Raw genomic sequence first — 21,271 nt, 5'->3', positions numbered from 1 at the left:
TAAGTATACATGATTCATATTCATAGATTAATTTGAGTATTTTGTTCTACACATCATTTTGAATATATCCCCAATATTTGTGTATAAATTATCCCAAATACATAAAGTGGCAATAAAACTCAATTGGTGGCTTTAGATGAATAAAATAAAATTCCCGGGCTATAAAGAGCATTTTTTTTAAAGAATATTAAAGTTTAATTGCAGTGGTAAATGAGCTTTTATGGTATATAAGCAACTCCATGTGTTACTTTATTGAGTGTAATTAATGTCCCCCCCAGCTTTTTTCAATAAATTGCAAGTGAGTAAAAATAAACATTTAATTCGTACAAACTATATAATAACTTACTTTTATAGCAATCTTTTTTCAATGCATGATTACTGAAATAATTACATTAGGAAAATAATACATTAGGACTGTAATTTTTTAATAACTTGAAAAACTTTTCATGTGCTTAATATGTTTTAATTTTTATATTGCAATTACATATGTTGTTTCTATTTTGTCAGATTTTAAAAAGGATTAAAATAAAAATGTTATTGTTTGACAATAAGAACAGAGTCATTAAGTATAAAAATACAAAATTTTAAAATGAAAGAACAAATTTACGGCTGTTAAAAATATTATTAATTGAGTAAACATAAAAAAAAATTAATTAAAAGTGTTCAGATAATTATGAATACATTATTTTTTGTGTCCCACAGATGGTTTTGATTAAAAAACGCGAGCTTTGTTAAAAACAAATAAACTGAATAGCTAAAAAAAAAAAAAAAACTATATCCAAAAAAACTATATTGAAAGTTTGCTCAACATATATTTCTTTCTTTTTTGCACCAAAACAAATTCAGATTCAGTAATAAAAAGTTTCAATTATAGTTTTAACTAGATTAAGATCTAAATGATGTAATTTCAATTAGGATCTTTTAGTTAGCTCTATTTATAAAAAATTATTAATATTATATATTTTTTTATTTTTACACATAATAAACAAAGATTCGGCTCTTTTAAAAAAAGAAAAACAATTTCTACATGACATAGAAGCTAGCAATTTCAGCATTAGTAATTTGTTGATACAGTCAAACCCCGCTATAGTGAACCAGGTTTATAGTGAACTCCCGGATATAGTGAACGAAATGTTCGGTCCCGTGCTTTGCTATACGCGTATAATGTTATTTTTTCTGGATATAGTGAACTTAAGAAATGGGGAAGTTGGATATTATGAACTTTTTTTCTGTCATCTACTGATTTTTTCCCCTCCTTCTTATTAATAATTTTGAAACGTCTACTTCACAAAATAAATAGTTATACTGATTTTTAAAACCATCTATAAAGTGGAATGTAGCGGGATAAGCATTTTCTCTTGTTTGCTCCTTCAATCACACTTTTCCATCCCTGAACAAAAGCCTACCCAGGCAGATGTATGGACAAATTTTTCCCTACATCAGATGAAGAAAATTTTTTTTTTGTACACAAGACGAAGAGTAATAAAAAATTAAAAAATAAAAGCAAGTTAACACATTATTTGTTACTACGTATTATTTTTCCGTCATTTTTGTATTTCATTTTATTGGTCATTTATTTAAATAACGTATAATAAAAAAAGGTGTTCGGAACGATTAATTAAAATGGTTTGCGGAACGGATATAGTGAACTACCGGTTATAGTGAACCGAAATTTTGGTCCCTTGAAGGTTCACTATAGCGTGGTTTGACTGTATTTTTAAACTATACAGTAACCTTCCGATTATTTACTGATTTGAGTGACCCCTGAAGTGCGGATAAGCAAGCTTGGGGATAATCTGTTATCAATTTTATAACTGATAAGGGTTCCAAGAATGTGTTGAGTAAATAAATGACCATGAGGATAATTCATTCCCAGTCATCAAATTAAGGCAAGATGGAAAAATTTGCCATCAATATTATTGCTTTGAATAGTAACAATACAATCCAGGAGAAGAAACTGCTTTGATGTGCATGAAATCTATTAATTGAAGTTTGAACTTCATCCTGCATTTGTAGTTCCACAACTGTAAATCATGACTCATTGTTTTGCTGTTTCTCACCATTTTCAATACTCCTTCTTACTAATCTATTGCACCTGAAGCTGCAATGTTTCAGTGTAGACCTATTATTTGAACATCTGGACTACAAACACGAATCTTTGCTAGTATGTTGTTCTCAAAACTCTTGAAATAGTTTCATCTCTATGAAGTTATTAGTTTTCAATTCTAAATGGTATGTTGCTTGTCCTTGTGAAAAAAAGGTGAAGAGCTGATGATTCGAATTCCCTACCTGCGGATAATCGGAAGTTTATTCTAAATCAATTGTATGAATATGGGTAGTAAAATCAATATCAAGAATAAAAGTTCTACTTATGCCAAAAGTAAAGAACAAACGTGGCATAAATAAAAAGATTACACAAAGCATGCATATTTATCAAAACTCAAGAAAGAGTTAACTCGTAAGCTTCTAATTTAACACATAAATAGGAAGAATCCACAATGCACTAGCTAGATTTGAAAAAAAAAAAAGAGTAGCAAGAATTGTTAGAAAAAAAATAAGCTAGGCCCTTTAAGAATAAGTTAAATTGACATTAATATCCTATCCTTATAAAAATCGAAGCAAATACCTGAATAGTTAATTAAAGGTATGACTTTTTACGGTCCCGAAGAGTGGCATTGAAAAGGCCTGAGACATTATTGCCAAATGAACTTTCCACATCATCGCAAGATCGAGAACTGCACTGAGTGAAATTTTTTTGGCACTGGAAAAATCAGCTAGAAAAATGAACTCGAGAGTGAATGTGGAGAAAACAAAATATATGTATTGTAGTACAATGGAAACCATCCCTAAATTGTTTAAAATAGATTCTTTTAACTTTGAATCTGTAAAAAGTTTCATTTATCTAGGATCAGAAATAAACTATCAAAATGACATTAATCCTGAAATCAGAAAAAGAATAATCGCAGCCAATCGCTACTTCTGTGGTTTAAGATCATTATTGAAATCTCACTTAATAAAAAGAAAGACGAAGATTTTACTTTATAAGGTATTAATGCTTCAGAGACATGGACTTTAACGAAAAGGGAAGGGAAGTTCGAAAGGAAGGTTCTACGAACCATCTTTGGCGCTATCTTCGATAACAACAACTGGAGAAAAAGATATAATTTTGAAATATATAAGATCTTTAATAGATTATATCATTAAATCTATTAAACTAAGTGGAATGAGATGGGCCGGGTATGTAGTGAGAATGAGCCCAGAACGAACAGCATTAAGAGTCTTTAATGCAACCCCCTTCAATAAAAGGCCAAGAGGAAGGCCCAAAAAGAGATGGAAAGACTGTGTGGATGAGGATTTTGCCATCCTAAAAATAAAGAACTGGAAATCAATTGCTGGGAGAAGGGCAGAATGAGAAAAGCTTCTGAGGAAGGCCCAGGCTCAAATAGGGCTGTCGTGCCAATGCTGATGATGAACTTTAATCCAAATATCCTGAAACTCCAACAGATAGTATGGAATAAAGCAAATAAATCAGTGTTAGGTTTGCAAGTACTCACTTGGAAAATGATTTTAATTTATAAACATTATGCTTTACTTTCATCAAAAGTACACATTTTATTGAAGAAATAATAATAATAATAGGAATTGGTATTCAAGAATATATTGTAATAAATTCAAAAATATTTTTTTCATTTTTAAGAAAAAATATGTGATCAGTGATTGCAATTATTTACGATAGCAATTTGTAATCAAGTACTTAGTAATACAAACTCAAAAACATTCATATTTTTTTTTATAATAAATTGTTTAGAAAATATAATAAATTGTTAGTAAAATGTTAGTAAATAATTATAATAAATTGTTAGTAAAAGTATATTTTACTGTGTGTTTAGGTGTTGTGGATAGTGTAGAATAAAATGATAGAGATAAGATTATCATTTATGGGTTGTTTATTGGTTGTAGGTACAAAATATACGACAAATTTTCAGAAAGTGAAATGAACTGTCATTTACATATTTTCCTAGCAATATTATTTATTTTCTTAAAAATATTAAATAACTTTTCAAAAAAATATAATTTAAAATATTTTCTATGTTTTTTTAATAAATTATTTATTGATAAGAAAAAAAAAGCCAATTATTTTTTTTGTGTGTGTTTTAAAAGCATTTAAGTGAGAAAGCAGTATTTACATTTTCTCATGCAATGGCAATTTAAAACTTTAACTAAATTTTTGTTTTAAAAATTCTTCATTGCTAGTCATTGATTTGTATACTTCAATCAACGATTTTAATGTAAAAATTATCAACATTTAGTTAATTACGATATGAATTCCTAATTGACTGAGAATGACATATAGGATACATGGGTGGAAAAAGATGCAAAGAGTGAATCCACATTATATTGCAAAATATGAAAACATTCGGAAAGTAAATTGAATGATGAATTTTATATAATCAATTAAAAAATTGTTTTGTACCAGATTACAGTTACTCTTGTATATGTTATTAAAAGGAGCAAATGATGGGATGAATAAAGTTCAGCAACAAGGGCTATACTACATGGAATTTAATATATAAAGTTTTTGTATGTAATAATGTAGTACAATTTTATAAAAGTAATTCAAGTGTACTTAATACAGGATTCCCACTCTTTTAAGAAAGCAAAAATAAAGGACTTTAAAAATAATAGGATTGTTTATCATCAAATATGCATATATACCACCAGTGACAGTGCCAATTATTTACCTTTCTTGAAAAAGAAAATTAATCAATTAAAAAAACAATAAAAGGCAACTTTATTATAATGTAAGTACTGATAAAATTGTATTAACTAACAGGGCTCGTCAAAGTGGGACTGGGCAATTTTTGCAGACCCAGATCGGATTTTAAAAAAAACAAAAACATTTTCAGACTGTTAAGGGTTAACGATATCTATGAAACTAATCAGTATTCCATCTTTAATAAATTCATTGAAATTGAATTATAAAACTAAATGGGGAAATCAGGAATTGCAATATTTTTTCTTCATTAATTTAAAAAAATAGAGAAAGTTGAGAAAAAATTATTACAACAAATTTTTATATTGTGGTTTCTAGAAAATACCTGCCTACTTGTTAAAAACAAAAAGAGGAACACAAAGTTAATCGTGGGAAATTATGACACAAAGTGAAAACAAAATATCAAAAACTAAACTATTGATATAAAAATATAAATTTATAAATGTCTCATGCTGAAATTTTTTTTTTTGAGCAAACAGTTTTAATTAAATTACTTACTAATAAAGAATATCCCATATTTATAGCAATTAATTCAAGAAAAATCTTACTTCTTACATGAATCATAATACTATATTTATTCCAGTGAAATTTTAAAATCTAGGGAATATGAATTGTGAAATTGGATTTTAAAATTGTGTGAATATGAATCCTGATATTGGATTTTAAAAACGCGAAAATACAAATTATAATATTGACTTTTTAAATCTCGTAAATAGGAATCATGATGCATAACTTTTAAATCAGCTAAATACCAAAATTGAAGACTGATATTAAAATCGTGCGAAAGAGAATCGTGATATTAGCAGATTCTGATGGAGTTCCTAATATTCAAAATGGCGAAAATCAGTGGTGAAATCAAACTAGCAGAAGAATCATAAATGTCTCGCCAATGTGACTTAGCAATAGTTTCAAAATCTCGTCGGATTATAAAGTTTTGATTCGCGAAGTCCGCTAACCAATTGGTCTAACAGAATTCTGTGATATTCCCGGAAAAATCACATGCCCTGCTTCTCGTTTTTAGACCTGCCCTGGGTTGAAAGAAAATAAGGTATAAGGAGTGAAAAGGCACTAGAATGACAAAAAATCAGAACATTTTGGCCCAAACCCGCAGTTTCAGAGCAAAGCTAAAAAATCAGAACAAACACGATTTAATCGGAACAGTTGGCAACTAAGCTAGACATGCATCACATATTTAGTTGCGGGCCAATCTCGCTAAATACTCATTTACACCCAAAATATTCTTTTTTTTACATTAATAAAATGTTTCAATTATAAGGGTATATATTAAAAGAATAAATATTATGCATGATAGTAGTTTTCTTAATAGATCGTGGCAAATTAAGTCTTATTTCAAGTAAAAACAGACAATGTTGGTATTTAAGCACCTTAAATCATTCACTTTTTTTCATTTTGCTTAACTTTTTTTTAAAAATTTATTGAAATAAATATTTTTATGAAAATTTTTAAAGAACAAAAACACAATTATGTTCAAAAGATTTATAATTTTCAAACCAATGTTTTTTATTAGTTTTCAGTGAAACTTACAAATGAAAGGTTCTAAAACCATTTTTTAAGGGTATCAACACATTCCTTAGGCAGAAAATTGATATGGTTACTTAATTAATAAATACTGATAAATTATTTAATTTTTAATCATTTATAGACATTTACTTGTAATATTTTTTATTATCCTCTATCATTCTTAATATTACTCTCTACTATTATTATGATTTGATATTTTATTTTTATTGTAAATTAACAGTTAGAACAAAGCAGTATTCTTTTATTATTAATGGCATTCTCTTATCCTACAATATCACCTTATCAGGTAACATTTATGGTACCTCAACTTTTATAATGAGGATTACATAAAATTATTTCCAGCCGAAACTGTCATTTGGAATTAACTTTACATAATATTACTAAACAATCTCATAAAAAACATGAACTTATTTTAAGGTAACCAAAAGTTGAATAGAAATTTTAAAAGAAGAAGAAACATTTTAAGTTGCAATGTTAACTAAATAAAATGATTATCAAAATCTATGTTAGAATTTTATTCTAATCGGCATTTATAACAAAAAGTTTGGGATAGATTCTAGACAAAATGCAGAATATATTAATGAAAGAACCAGTATATGAATGAAATATGCTTACCCCCCTTGCTCAGACACACCCATTCCTCTTAAATGCTCCACCATAGTCTAATTCTAGGTGATAAAAGATCAACTTTTTGTTTTAAGAAATTTGAACTGAAAAAATTGTTCCCATCAATTATAGTGATGCTGAAAAATAGAATATTTTTAAGAACCTTGTACCAAAATAAAGTACTTTTAAGAGCCCTTATTTTCCAAAATAAAAATTAAGCAGTTTTTAAGGACTTTTAAGGAGTGTGGGAACCTTGTAATGAGGTCACCCAAGTCTGCACAATACTTGGGTTATCTGTATATGTGATAAAGAAATTTACAAGCTTTATATTATTTAGAACTTACTGTAGAGGTATTCAGAGTATTCTTCATCCTCTCCCAGTCAAAGTTGATCATCTTTTTCCAGCAAAAAAATTTCATTAAAGGTGAATTACTGCAAGAAGCAGCATAGTGAAGATGGGTCCTACAACTAATTAATATTATGATATAAAGATTGATAAGTATAAGAGAGATTCAAAAAATCAAAACAAATTAAAAACCATGAAAATAATACACAGGCATCAAAACTATGATGGAGCATTATATTTGGTTAAAAGCACATTACAGAAAAATTACATAAAAAAACATTACAAATAGGTATAAAAAAAATTTGAAAACACATATAACTGAATTTAAAAAAATAAAAAGAGCAGTAAAAAAATTGTCACGCTGATTTTTCTTAAGTACTTTTTAAGCCCTTTCTCATAGGCTGATTTAAATATTTCACACTTTTGCAACGTTTGTTTTTGTAATGTTTTCTGCATGGTACTTTGCATTAAAGATGTTTTAGTGTAACTGTACACAACTGTGCACTCTAATTGAAACTTGCATACAATTTCTAATTTGTAACATGTATTTTTTATTTATTTTTTTAGTTCCATATTTTACTTAACATCATTTACTAGCATGAGTCACTGCAAGTTTACAAACTTAGTGAAATATTTTACTGAAACATACACATGATATTCAAACTATTTAAAATATTCAAACAAATGTAACAGAATTAAAAAATGTCATCAAGCTCTCTGTTAGTAAACCCCTCTCTAAAAAGTATTTAAGAGAAATTTTAAAAAATATTTTAAATGTTTCTTTGAATAACAGTTTAAGAATCTACCAGTTATTTAACATTCAACTAAAATTTACTGCAAACATAGAAAATAAGAAACTTTTGATAAATGTGAAACTTTGCAGCCTGCTGGTAAATATATATATATATATTCAAATATTAAAGTGTCAATATAAAAAGGACATTCTTAGGGAAAAGAAAAAGGAATAGCAAATCTAAAAACATTATTAGAGGTCAATGTATTAAGGATCTTATTTTAAGAATCTTGAGAAAATTATATATATCAAAAACTATGGTTCTATATTCATCAAAATACTATATATATTAAGAAAAATATATGACCATATTAAGGAAAATGTATGTGACCATATTAAGAAAAATACATGAACTTTTAATTTAAGAAATAACAAATAAATAACCTCTTCAAAACCTGAAAGACAAATAAAAGTCTTCAAAACACACATTAGCAATTCCAACTTCTAAGTTAACTCTTGTTAAATTTTAGATAAAAGTTAGAAAAAATATTCCACTTGATAGAAATATTTATTATAAACAAATTATTGTCAAAATGTACAAGATTAAATAAATAAGTTTACTTACAGTATAAAATAAAAATTTTCAACAACATCTAAGGAATAAATGAATTTTTGAAATAAAATTAAAAGTTTTTAGTAACACAAACTACAAGAAATATTTCAAAGTAATAAAAGAAAATAAAAACAACAAAGTAATTCAAATGGCACATTGCTTATCCACATACACAAAGGAAATACTTAGAAAATAAAACAGACAAAATCTAAAAATATTTAAATTATACAACAAAAAAAATATCCTTATAATAAATACCATTTCCTGAATTTGCAAAAAAACTATATAATTGCTCAAAAATATCTTTCTGAGACAAACTAAAAAGCGTAGTAGAATTTTAAAGCAGTCTTATAGATATGTTATCAGTTCATAATATACCGAACAAAATTAATTTAATTCTATTCAAAGAGAATGCTTTTAGAGAATGCTTGCAATTTCAATTGGGATTTTTAGTCTAACCCAGAAAAAGTAAGCAAATATTATTGTTTAGTTCTCACAAGCGATTGCATGCAAACAAGTTTGTATCTAACAAGGGTGGAACGCATCTCAAAAATTCCTATTAAAACAAAATTAAGCTCCAAATTAAGGAGCATGTGGTTAAGATAGGGCGTAAATGAAACGTGCGATTAAATTTCAGAATAGCCAGGACACGCTATTGGTCGAAAATGACATCACAATTTGTGGGAAGGGAGATGGTGTGTATTGCTTGCATGAAGCAACTTTGAAAAATTGCTGAAAACTTTTCCTTAAAACAAGTTTTTTTTAATTTTCTTTATTTTTATTTAACTATTATAATTGATTTCATTTCAGTTTCAAGAAATACAACTTCATTATTTTCAAACGCGTATTTTAGTTTATATTAAAACTAAGTTAATATTGGTTTAGTTAATTTTTTTTTTCGTGGTGTAATAGTGGTGTCTACCAGTGAGGTCAGGAGTTCAATTCAAATTTCTTTATCTAAAAAGGTTAATAACTATTTAATAAGTTTTATTCAATTTATAAATTATAATTTTTTTAAAATCAAAATTAATTCTTTTCAAAAATTTAATTTTTAAGACAAAAATTAATAATTTTTTTTTAATCAAAATATTTCCAGTATTTTTTAACTAATTATAACATTTCAATGTAAATTTTAAATTACAAAATTTTTAAACTTAATTTTGCAATTTAAAAAAAATAACAAAATTTTTTTAACTTAAATTATGCATTTTTTAATTAATCCATATATTTTAATAAGATAAAATTAAACAGGTACTGATATTTTTTGTTTTTAAAATAATTTATAAATTGATTAAACATGTTAAATAGTTCATTTTTAGAAAAGAAAGTTAAAGATAATAAATATTCTATTAAAACCCGAACCATTCAACAGAAAATGGAAAGTCTAAATGCTACACCACAACTGCAGGTGAGCTACAAAGTTTTTCTTAATTTAAAGGTAAATGAACTGAAAGTTTAAAGAGTAATATTTTGCCTTCGTGGAATTTCCTTGTAAAACATGCACAATCTATAAAACTTTTTACATTAGGCATTTTTGTGTGCCATAGTTGTAAAATTATTTTTGAATTATTTGCTTTATACTTTTACCCTATCTTGAAAATAAGTGAATATGAATTATCAATCAAATGTAAAATAGTACTTACAATTAAAGCAAAATATATATACATAAAAAAAATAACAAGTCGGAAGTTCTAATATGATGCAATTTTTCATCAATTAAAAATACTTAAGAAAATTGGAGTAATTTTAAACTATATACAAATTGAGCAATCAACTATGAATTTAAGAAATTATGAAGAAAAAAAATTTATGAAGGAACAGTCTCAATTATAAGTGAATTAAACTCAAAGCAATAACTCCCAACTTAACTGCATGAATCAATTCAATTAGATGTATTTTGCAGTTTCATTATCAATATTTTATATGTTTACAGAAACAGGGAAAACGCTAATCATGACAAAAAACATTAATAAAAATTCTATAAAATTAAAGTTATTTTTAATTCTACTTATTTCCCAAAGAAAAGGAAGAATTGCATAATATCCAATCCTTATATCAAATCCAAATTGATAAATGATAAAAAAGTTAAATGAAGTTAACACAATGATTATATTTAAACTTTGAAAAAAGTACTGCATACCGAACGGTAACTAAAGCCATGTACAGAAACGAAAATTGTCTGCTAAAAATTCCGGCTTTCTAAATATCAAAGTGAAAGATAATCCAACAAGAAAAAGTCAGAGGGAAAAATTATGTATTCCCTTTTCACCTTCAAGAATTTACTCATTGGAGCTTTTTGAAAATTACATTGGTGCAAATTTTTTTACCATTTCATACTTATGACTAATAAATTAAATACATCAGAAATTACCAGATTTTCAAATAGGAATAAAACTTTAATTTTCACAGGTAAGCAAATTAAATAAAAAGTTGCAAAAACCACACACATTAAAAATAGTGCATGGTTAAAACAAGACTAATATTAGACATGGTTTCGTTGAAGATCTCATTTTCCCTGTTGGTTTTCCCACACCCTACTTTTATTTTGATATCCAATCACGGGATAAGGATAAGGATCTTTTTCCAAATTTAAATCAGACTCCCATTTAACTGACCTTGAACTATTTTTATAGTAAAAAAAAACGGCGAAAGAAAGGGGAGTGTTTTTATAATTTTTATATTAGCTTTTATCAGTTGTATATAATACTTGTTTAAAACAAAGTTAATATCTTTTATTAGAATTTTATCCTTAAATTAAATTAGTACTGTAAAGAAAGTAAAAACCGGAGGGTGATGCAATATCCTGGCACATGGAAAAAGGTTTGAAATTTGCTTAATTTTGCTGATAAGGGAGGTGTTTGAAATTGCCAAAAATATGCTTATATAATATTTGAATGACTTCTAATTTAAAGTAATGATAATGTGATAATGGTAGGGAAAAGCTTAAACTAATTTGCCCAAATAATGTAACAGTAAAAGGATCAAATATGAACATCAAAATGGATTCAATAAAAATATGTTAAAATTGTTAAATAATGTTGAGCTTTACCAAGAAGCTATAAACTTGGAAAAACAGTTATCAATTGTTTACATAACATTATTTGGAAATAACTGTAAAAGGATAAATAGAATGCAATTAATCAAGGTTCAGCTTATTAGAAACTTCATAAGTTTGAAAAAAGGTAATTTACAAATTTTTTTAAAATTAATACAACAATATGAAACTTTTAACAATGCTAATGATACAGCGTAACTAATAATTCAAAGATACATAAGTGTTGGAAGAGCTTGAAAATGTTCCTTAAGACACACTAAACTAAACATTTTTTATATTATTGTTCGGAAAAAACAAAATCTTATCTCAAATAACTATAATTTTTCAATGGCATTGAAAAACATTCTAAAAATGCAACATTTAGTTATTTTGGTAGAAGAAATTCATTAACAGTATATTTTAATACCAGTGTTCTCTTTAACTCATTTGTGAAGGGCAACCCTTCCAGCTAACCCTTTGATCTCAATAAATGTACCCTCTTTACCCTTTTTATAAAAATAAGACTCTCTCTCTTAAAAATATTAACTTTTTATTCAGATTCCATTTTGAAAAACATTAATTCATTGTTTTAATAACAATTACACATTGGTAAAATTATGTGTTTATAGGTTAAACTCAGATTACTTTTACAAACATTTATTTTGTTTGGACTATTCTCAACTGGTCAATATTCTATAATATAAGTATATTTTTAGGGAGAGGTCGGGGAGGAGCATATTAATAAATTTTTTAAGTAATTTTAAATTTTAAAACTAATTTCTAAATATTTATTTTCAAAAAATGCACATTTTAAAGTTTATTTTCTTATAATTTATAGTTAAAATTATTAAAAAACGCTCTCAAGCTGATTATCAAATAATCTTTTTTTGTTAGTTTACTTTTAATTGAACAAAAAAATATGCACAGAGATTGTCTGTTAGCATGCCTTTAATTATTTTTATTAACAACAATCTCTTCTCAGATTTTGATAATGAGAGAGAATTACTTTTAGATAATATACTTATAAGATAGTATGAGACAATTTATGACAGTATGAGGTAATTTAATTGGATAAAAATCTAAGACATCTATATAGAAGATAAAAAATCTAAATTTTAAGTTTTTTTAGAAACTTTATAATTCTATAATAATTACATATAATTCTATAATAGCTATATAATACATCATTATAATGACTTTTTTAATTTTGTATACAAGTATTTTACTTTTAAAATATTTCTACAAGTATTTTAAGACATTAATCTGCTTCAATGCCGTTAACAAGAATTATTATAAGACCCTGCTATTTCGTTACCCAAATAAAATTTATTCTTTTAAATTCTGAAGGAGAAAATACATTTTTCAGAAAAACAATAAAAAAATTAGGTTCTTCAACACATTTTCAGAAGCTTAAATTGCTGAACAAAGTTTAATGGGAATTACTGAGAATTTTAGAACAATCAAGTATTGTTAAAATCTATATTCTACCAAAAAAGGCATTGCAGATTTTTATTTTTCAGTATACTTTCATCTGATTAAGCAAAGAGAAAATAGCATGCGTAAAACTAATAGCATTTTTTTTTACTTTTTTAGTTTATATGACACATAAACCTTGATTTCTATTTTTATTATTTTTAAGATAAATTTGTGATTGTTCTCATCTAACTAAAGAATAATTAGGTGATTGAATGTGCCTAAAAGCTAAACTTTTTTTCTGAGGCTTTCCTCTAAAAAAAGCTCCTCTGCTTAAAACTTTTTAGGACAAATTTGGTGCATGAAAAATTTTTTAAAAAAAGTTCAAAATAATAAGGTATAAATTTTTTTAACTTTTCAGAGTTTTATGCAAACTTTATTATAATAATTTATTTTTATAAACAAAAAAAAAATTCAAACATAAAATAGGTTTTTAAATAATATATACCGTCACTGAGAATGAAGAAAAATAAGATAATTTGATAAAGACTACAAAAATTGCAGCAATTAAAAGTTTACATATTTCATAGTTATTATTTTACATTTATTAAGAGTTTTTTTTATTCAAATTTAGCCAAACACTGCATGGGTATAGATATGGTCGGATAAATACCCAGTAAGTATGGTATTTATAAATGGGTATTTACCTCTGCCTTGGGGTAGTACCCTAAATCAAGGCTTTTATAACTTTTTGTCATTTTTAAAATATCTAATCATCATTTGCCTTGCTTATAGTTCTGGCAATAACATAACATTTTTAATTTCAAAAAAGGAACACTAAAGTATATTAATTCCAGGAAAAATATTTCAAAAAACTATAAATACCTAGCAGAGGAGCTGAATTGTCACAATAAAAAGCAATGTAAAAAGGTATTGTGCAATATCACAAAGTAGACTTTACGTTAAGTGATTTATGTGAAGGTTGAGCGCTTTTCAAGAAAAAATCATTTTTTTTTAAGAAAATGGCATTAACTGGATAAAATAGAAGAAATTTATATGCATAGGGGACGAGTTTAAACTTTCTTAACTGTGTTCATTTCTATTAATTCCATAAATATAATATTTATATTAAATGACTAAACTAAAATAGGACATTTCCTTCGGAAAATTTCTGTAAAAAAATAACTATATAACTATTTTATTTAAAATAAATCCTTTTTTTAATGTAATTTTAAAATCAGTTGATATTTTGCACAAATATTTTTTTCTACGTATTATTAGAAAAAATAAAGATGATTTCTTAAAAAATTCCTTGATATTTTAATGAAATTAAAAATAAAAAAAATCATTTTTTCAAAAAATATTAAAGTAAACAATTTAATTTTTATATTTTGTCAAGTATGAGCAAAATACAAGACCAGGTAATGAATAAAATACAAGACCAGGTCCTTTAAAATACAAGACCAGGGGTAATTGTGAGCCCAAGTCAAAATTCCGGAAAATTTCTTGAGTTAAAAAAAAAAACAAAAAACAGTTTAAATTGAAAAAAAATTTAAACAAGGTTTTTTTCCTGTATTTCTTAGTTTACTTAAAATATATTTAAAATTTTACACATACCTATACCATATACACATAGCTATGATGACCTGGAGAGGTAATTAAAATTTGCAAATATGTCTTTCTTTCTTGAGTTTATGATTATAACAACTATTTACTGATAAAAAATGATTATTAATCATGAATATAAGCTTATAAAGTATCTTTCTGGCTCTCCCTTACAAACAAATAAAATAAACTGTGTTTTTAAGTTCCACCTTTGAAAATTTGATTTCCGGAAACTTCTGTGATAAATGATATTTTGAAACGTCTGGACAAACGTCTGGATCTCCGGAAACTTCCAGATCACTGTTAGCAAAAATTCCGGAAATCCGGATTTTTTCCGGAGCACAATCACCCCTGCAAGACAATTTAGACAATTAAGCAAGACAATTTAGACAGTGCTTAATTTATCTGTGTTCATAGATTTAATTTTCATTACTATTACGAATATTCACTTTGTTAGAATTATTTTCATATGGTAAAATTTGTATAAGTATCTCTTTTTCCGAAAGGGGTAGATTAATTACCATTTTTTAAGCGATTTTAAAGCTATTTTTTAAATAAATACTTTATTTTAAAAAAATGCATCATTAAATGCTTATTTTCTAATAATTTTCTGTTCAAGTTATAGAAAAAAGCTTTCAAGCTGTTTATTGAAAAACAGTTTTTTTAGTTTTACTTTTTTTTGTACAACTTAATATAGATCGGAGTTTGATTGCATAGTATTCATATGCAGTGAAATTTTTGTATGATTTTTTAAAATAAAATACTTAAAATCTGAAAAATATTTTATATTTTAAAAATATATTTCTAAGATATGAAACATTGGGAATTATGAATCAAAATGTGAACTTCAGGATGATTAAACTATAGTCACTCTCAAATAAAGACTAAAATACAATGATTCCAATAATTTATGAAGGAATTTTTATTCTTAGTTAAGAATTAATTAACTTCTAACAACTTAATTGTTAGAAGTTAATTAGTAACAACTTAGTAGAACTTAATTGTATCTTAAATATATATATTATTTTTTAACACCCAAAAGAACATGATAATAGAATTTTCAATAAAATTCATAAATACCCAGGCATTTATGAATTTTAAGTATTCACCAGGGCAAATACCCAGGGTATTTGCAAAGTTACGAAATCCAAAAGCATGGGATAGTTAAAAAAAGAAACAAAAAAAATAATTGAATGAAAAATTAAAGGATTGAAAAAATACAGATAAAAAAAAGTTAAGACTGTTATATATGCAGCAAATTTAGTAACTAACAGTACATTTTAATTGCTGTGTTATAGAAGAAAATATAATATCTAAATAATGTAGGAAAATATAACTTATAAGCAACTAATTTTGAAATAGAAATTTTACAGCTCACAGATATGGCCTGAAATTACTTAATTATTTAAGCTGGTTAATAAAGATTAATTTTATGCATATTAAATATTTATGTTTCTGAAAAAAATATTAAATCTAAATAATGTAAGAAAATATAACTTATAAGCAGCTAATTTTGAAATATAAATTTTACAGTATCTTATCTGCTGTAGCCTATTTTACAGATATGACTTTATATTCTATTAAATTTAGCTTGTTGATAAATATGCATTTCACAGTGCTGACACCCTACTTACAACAATGCTCATAGCACTTTTCGTATTCCTGTAATAAGAAATAGACTAGAAGAATTTAACGCTAAGTGAAATTAATGATAGGATGATTTTAAACCTTTAACAAACGATAACCATTCAAAAAGTGTTTACGTAATAGAATGTTAAAAATATAAAAGATAATGTAAGGTAGGTAAAAGTAAGTAGTAATGAAGATAAATAGTAAATGAATGAATTAAAGTAGCAAAACTGAAAATCAGAACCTTAGTTACATTTATCAGGTCTATTATATTACTAAATAAATTACCCACATGTTAAAATTCATATTGTAGGCACATGAACTCATTCTTTATCAATTAATAAACTCAGCAGTTATTATACATTTTAAAATGCACAAGAAAGAGAATTATTGGCTTAGTTATTTTTTAATTATGTAAATATTTTCCTATGTAAATGCTTTTAACTACCTACTGTAAATTCTTGTGAGTGGTTTTTCCTAAGCAATCTCCCCAAGAAGGAAAAAAAATGAAGAAAAAATTTAAAAAATGACTTCAGAAAAAGAGCAAGAATCTGGCACAAATATTTCACTTTTTTAAAAAAAAAAATAATAACTTCACCAAGAAATACCTGAAAATTATGTTATTTTATGCCGAATAATACATAAGAGTATAGCCATCTTATGTATTTCCTTCTATTGAAATAAAAAAATTGCTCAAATTTTGAAATCATGCAAATAATGTCAGTATAGTTGCTTACTTGCCTTCAATTACTATCCATTTTGTCTCATAATAGAAAAAGTAATTATTAGTAAGATATTTCAAAAATAATGAATAAAACTAAGATGCTAATGCTTAGGGTACATTTTTTCTTATACTGATCATAAATGCTACAATGTAAGCTAGCTAATAGTCTTGCCTGATGTTTTCCTTTGAAATTTGTTTGAAACATTTCTGAATAGGGTTTAACTTTTAAAAATAACGTGCCTTGCATCCGAACAGTGTTAAGACACTATTTTTGCACATTCAAAATGTACTCTAGTTTGTACACCTTTATGTATTTTTCTAAACCTTCACTCCAATTTGGATCTTACTTAGCCTATCCTTATGAAAAGAATGTTTCTTATAAAGAAATTCTCCATGACAAAAAATTTTTTATATGAAAATAAGGATTCAAAAATAGTATTCTTACACAATTAGAGGTGGTATCACAAAAATTTAGCAAGATTAATCATACATTTTTTCTTAATTAGCCATTTTATAACACTTGCCAAACATAATGCTAAAAAGTACACATTAGGAATTTCAACTTAATATTTAAGGAAAAAGGAAGAAAAAAAAACACTCTTAAATTGTGCTTAAGATGTACAAAAAGATCTGTTTGATTGCTTGCAGAAATAAAAATCAAATTGTTTTTTTCATAATGTTAAATCTTTTTTTCTCTAGCTCCAGCAATCGAATGTGTTTTAATGTTTCCAGTCCTAGTTTCCTCTATAGTGATTCTTTTGATTGTAATAATGTTTTTAATTCTTCCTTGCTTAAATTTACCAACCTTAATGACAGGGCAGTAAGTAAATTTGAACTAAAATAATGAGTGTTTAGGGAACTAGTACTTAAAAATAAGGACCTAAAAAGTTTCATACCAAATCAAATAATGTCTCAAATAAGTTCAATAATGAAGGAAAACACCAAACATTTTTTTGCCTTGTTTCAGTAAAAAAAAAAAAAAAAACATTATTTCTTTCAAATTAACTCATTTATAGTACTTTATACATAAAATTTGTAACTAATGATTTTTTTTAAAATTTATAACAAGGGGTAAATCTTTTGATTTTGTAGTAAAAACTTTGAAAGAAAAATCTTCAACAAAAACTTTTAAAGTGAAGATGAGGTTCGATTTATTGAGATTGTAATTATAAATGAGGGTCGGGTAAATACCCAGTGGGTAAGGTATTTTACACAGGTATTTACTCTTGCAATGGGCGAATACACTAAAATCAGGGCAGTTAGAACTTTTTGTTCTTCTTAAGGCATGAAAACAAGATTTGTCATTATTATTTTTCTGGGAATAATATAATAAACTTAAAACTTATAAATGAGTTTCAGAATAAATATTTCAAAAGTCTATAAATACTTTAGTATATGATATAATGTTGCATTAAAATGATAAATAAAGCATAAAATCAATGTTACTTTAAAAAAGTAGTGTAAAAAGGAGTGTAATGTAGTAAAGTAAATCATTTAAATTAAAATTGGTGCATTTAAATTGGTGCATTTTGAAGAAATTTTTTTTTGCAATGCGATAGGATAAACTGTGTTAAATGAAAAAGATCCTCAATTATCAATTATATTCAAATCTATAAAATTTGTTGTTTGAATAAGTGATATAATAAAAACTATAAAATTTCATTTTTAATTTATATATAAAATTATTTCATTAAAACAAATTTGCCTTTTTTTTTTCTTTTTCTTAACAAAAACATTCAAAATTATATTTAGCTTTTATCTGTATTGAATCTGTGTTTATTAAAATAATAAGAATAATTATTTATCAAAAGTCAGCCACATTTGAGAAATTTCAAAGTTTTATTTTAGTCAAAAGAAATAATGATCTATGCAATATAACTTTAATGTTTGTTATAAAATTATTTGTCAAACTTTCAAATACTAGTGAAAAATTTGTACATTTTACGGAGCACAATCATTTCTGTAATATAATCAAAGTATAAAAATTGAATGTAAAAATTAAGTTTATTGTTATAGTTATTAACTAACCATTAGATCAGCTGATAGCTTCTTGTTTTTGACTACCAATGATACCACCATTAATTCTTTCATGTTTGCAATCTTCACTTTCCAAAAAGAGATGTCCAACATTTTCATCTTCTAGATAAGAAAGAAAAAAATATTTTAAATTGAGTGCATGAATAAGCATAGTTATCAACATGAAAAGAAATACAATCTGATTTTTGAAATCTAGATAGGAAAGAAATTTTTTTTTAAAATTAAGTACATAAATAAGCGTAGTTGTCAACGAAAAGAAAAAAAATCTGAAGATTTTACAAAAATGTAAATTTCTTGCCAACTCTCGAATCATATAGCTATTTTTTTACGCACTTCAAAATTTTATAATAACGCTCACTTTAAAATCAACTTATAGAATGTACCAATTAAATTAAGAAATAATTTTTTTTAATTTAAACTAATTACCGCTAAAACTTTTATTTAGTGATAAAATTAAAAACTTTGTATATTTTGGGTGTCCTAAACGTAAAGCAAATATTTTAAAATAATGCTCTTTTTTATGATGGGTGCCCTATTTTAGCGGCTCTTTCCAGTTTCTAGTGCCCTGCCCTTTTTAAGGTCTAGAATGAACAATTACTTAGCATCTTAATATAAAAGTTACAGAACAATGAAATAAAGATAATATTTCAATTAAAAATAACAATTGGAATTCTGAGAAGTAATAATGATTAAAAACATCAGAACATTTCAGATTAACAAAGCTAAGTATTACAGAATACACACAAATTTATCTAGAAAAAAAAATAAACAAATGAACTGGTTCCTTGAATGTTTAGCACTGTCTTAAACTAGCAAATGAATTATTTCAGTTTTGTTATCTTTCAGGATTGAGTAAATTTCTTGTTTACATCGTTACAAAACAACATAAGAAATATTTAGCACACCAAACTTACAACATTTATAATATCCTACACAATTCAGTAATTTCCTCCTAAGTAAAACTTCAAAATAAAAGAGAGCAGTTATAATAAATTTAAACTAAAACTAGCCCAAAAATAACAATTGGACTATCAACCTAAATAAAGCAAAAATCGAAATACTATTTTGATTTGATGATATCCATATACGCACCATCCCTACAGATAATTTTATTTCTCGATGTGTTTCCTGGATAACCTGGGTCTTGGCGAATTTAGTTGGCGTCACAGATCAGATTACGAATATATCCCTGTATAATTTAAACTGCTACTTGAAACGACCGAAATAAGAATATATAAAAAAGCTCCTTTACTTAAATGCTTAATTGACATGTTTACATAATTTCACGAACATACACATAAATTAAATTCATTAGCGTATTAAAAATTCATGATCAACAATGAATACACAAGAAACAAGAACTTTCAGACAAGTCAATCTCAGCAGGGGAATTACAATTTAGTTAAGTTTCAAAAACCTTTTCTTATTTTTGTCAAATTTTTTAATTTAAAAATACTGTTTTGGTTATTATAATCAATCAATGCTAAAAGTCCACCCGCACACTGGCAGCAGCCAGTGAAGCTTGACATCGGTGATCTGCTGGAAATCGTCTCTTAACTATCACTACAGGACTTAGATTTTTTTTATTTATTCTGGAATGCAAATTTTATAAAAGGTAAGATAACGGTGCTCAGCAGACTATTAGGTAAACATCTTAAAAAAAGATCAGAAATTAGAATAAATCATTTGATTCTAGGAGTGGAAGTAGCGGGTTCGAATCCCGCTTTCACCCTGGTTTTTTTTCTTCGCTATGTCCTTATCTGTATTTTATTTTATAACCGTCGTTGAACAGCGAACCCCAATTTAGGGTTTACGACCACTAATGTTCAACACCGTAGCCTTGTAATTTTGAACCCAATCCGAAAGACAAGGGAACTCCTGAAGCAATTATTGGGGAGAAATTTCTGAAAAGTGGAGAAATTTCTTTCGTGAAAGACTTTTTGAAGCAAATAGTCGGTATTTGCGTTATATGGAGAAGAGCACCTTCCACGGTTAGCCTGACTGCAAGCGAATAGTTTAGCCCGTGACCTGTCTTTCACTGAGGATATTTATTGTCGGTGTAAGCCAGGTGCGGAATTCGGATGGACCAGCTATCATTGGGGTCGAACTCGTGTCACCTTCTTGGGAGGTGAGTGCTCTATCCTCTCAGCCACCCTTCTCAATATTATAGCCGTCGTTGAACAGCCAATCCAATTTTTTGGCTTCTTTACGTCTA

The 21,271-nt window shown here is 26.3% G+C and overlaps 1 long non-coding RNA gene across 13 annotated transcripts in view; it reads right to left on the bottom strand.

Annotated features, from left to right (window-relative positions):
- Positions 1-20,549, bottom strand: part of LOC147803282 (uncharacterized) — a 44,072-nt gene extending 23,523 nt beyond the window's left edge. For 11 of the 13 annotated variants that reach the window (XR_015428999.1, XR_015428997.1, XR_015428998.1 and 8 more), the window contains exons 1-3: positions 20,452-20,546; positions 19,048-19,158; positions 7,267-7,384 (exon numbers count right to left, since the gene is read on the bottom strand). This is a non-coding gene — a long non-coding RNA (uncharacterized LOC147803282). Of the gene's footprint in view, positions 1-7,266; positions 7,385-19,047; positions 19,159-20,193; positions 20,361-20,451 lie in introns of those variants that run through there. The other 2 variants (XR_015429006.1, XR_015429007.1) reach the window with 2 other exon arrangements.
- Positions 20,550-21,271: the final 722 nt, after the last annotated feature.

The sequence above is a fragment of the Parasteatoda tepidariorum genome, chromosome 9, assembly GCF_982258835.1.
Source record: "Parasteatoda tepidariorum strain Cologne lab strain chromosome 9, Ptep-v5.0, whole genome shotgun sequence".
Taxonomy (NCBI): Eukaryota; Metazoa; Arthropoda; class Arachnida; order Araneae; family Theridiidae; genus Parasteatoda; species Parasteatoda tepidariorum.
The sequence above is the reverse complement of the archived record's forward strand: the minus strand, read 5'-3'. Positions and strand labels throughout refer to the sequence as shown.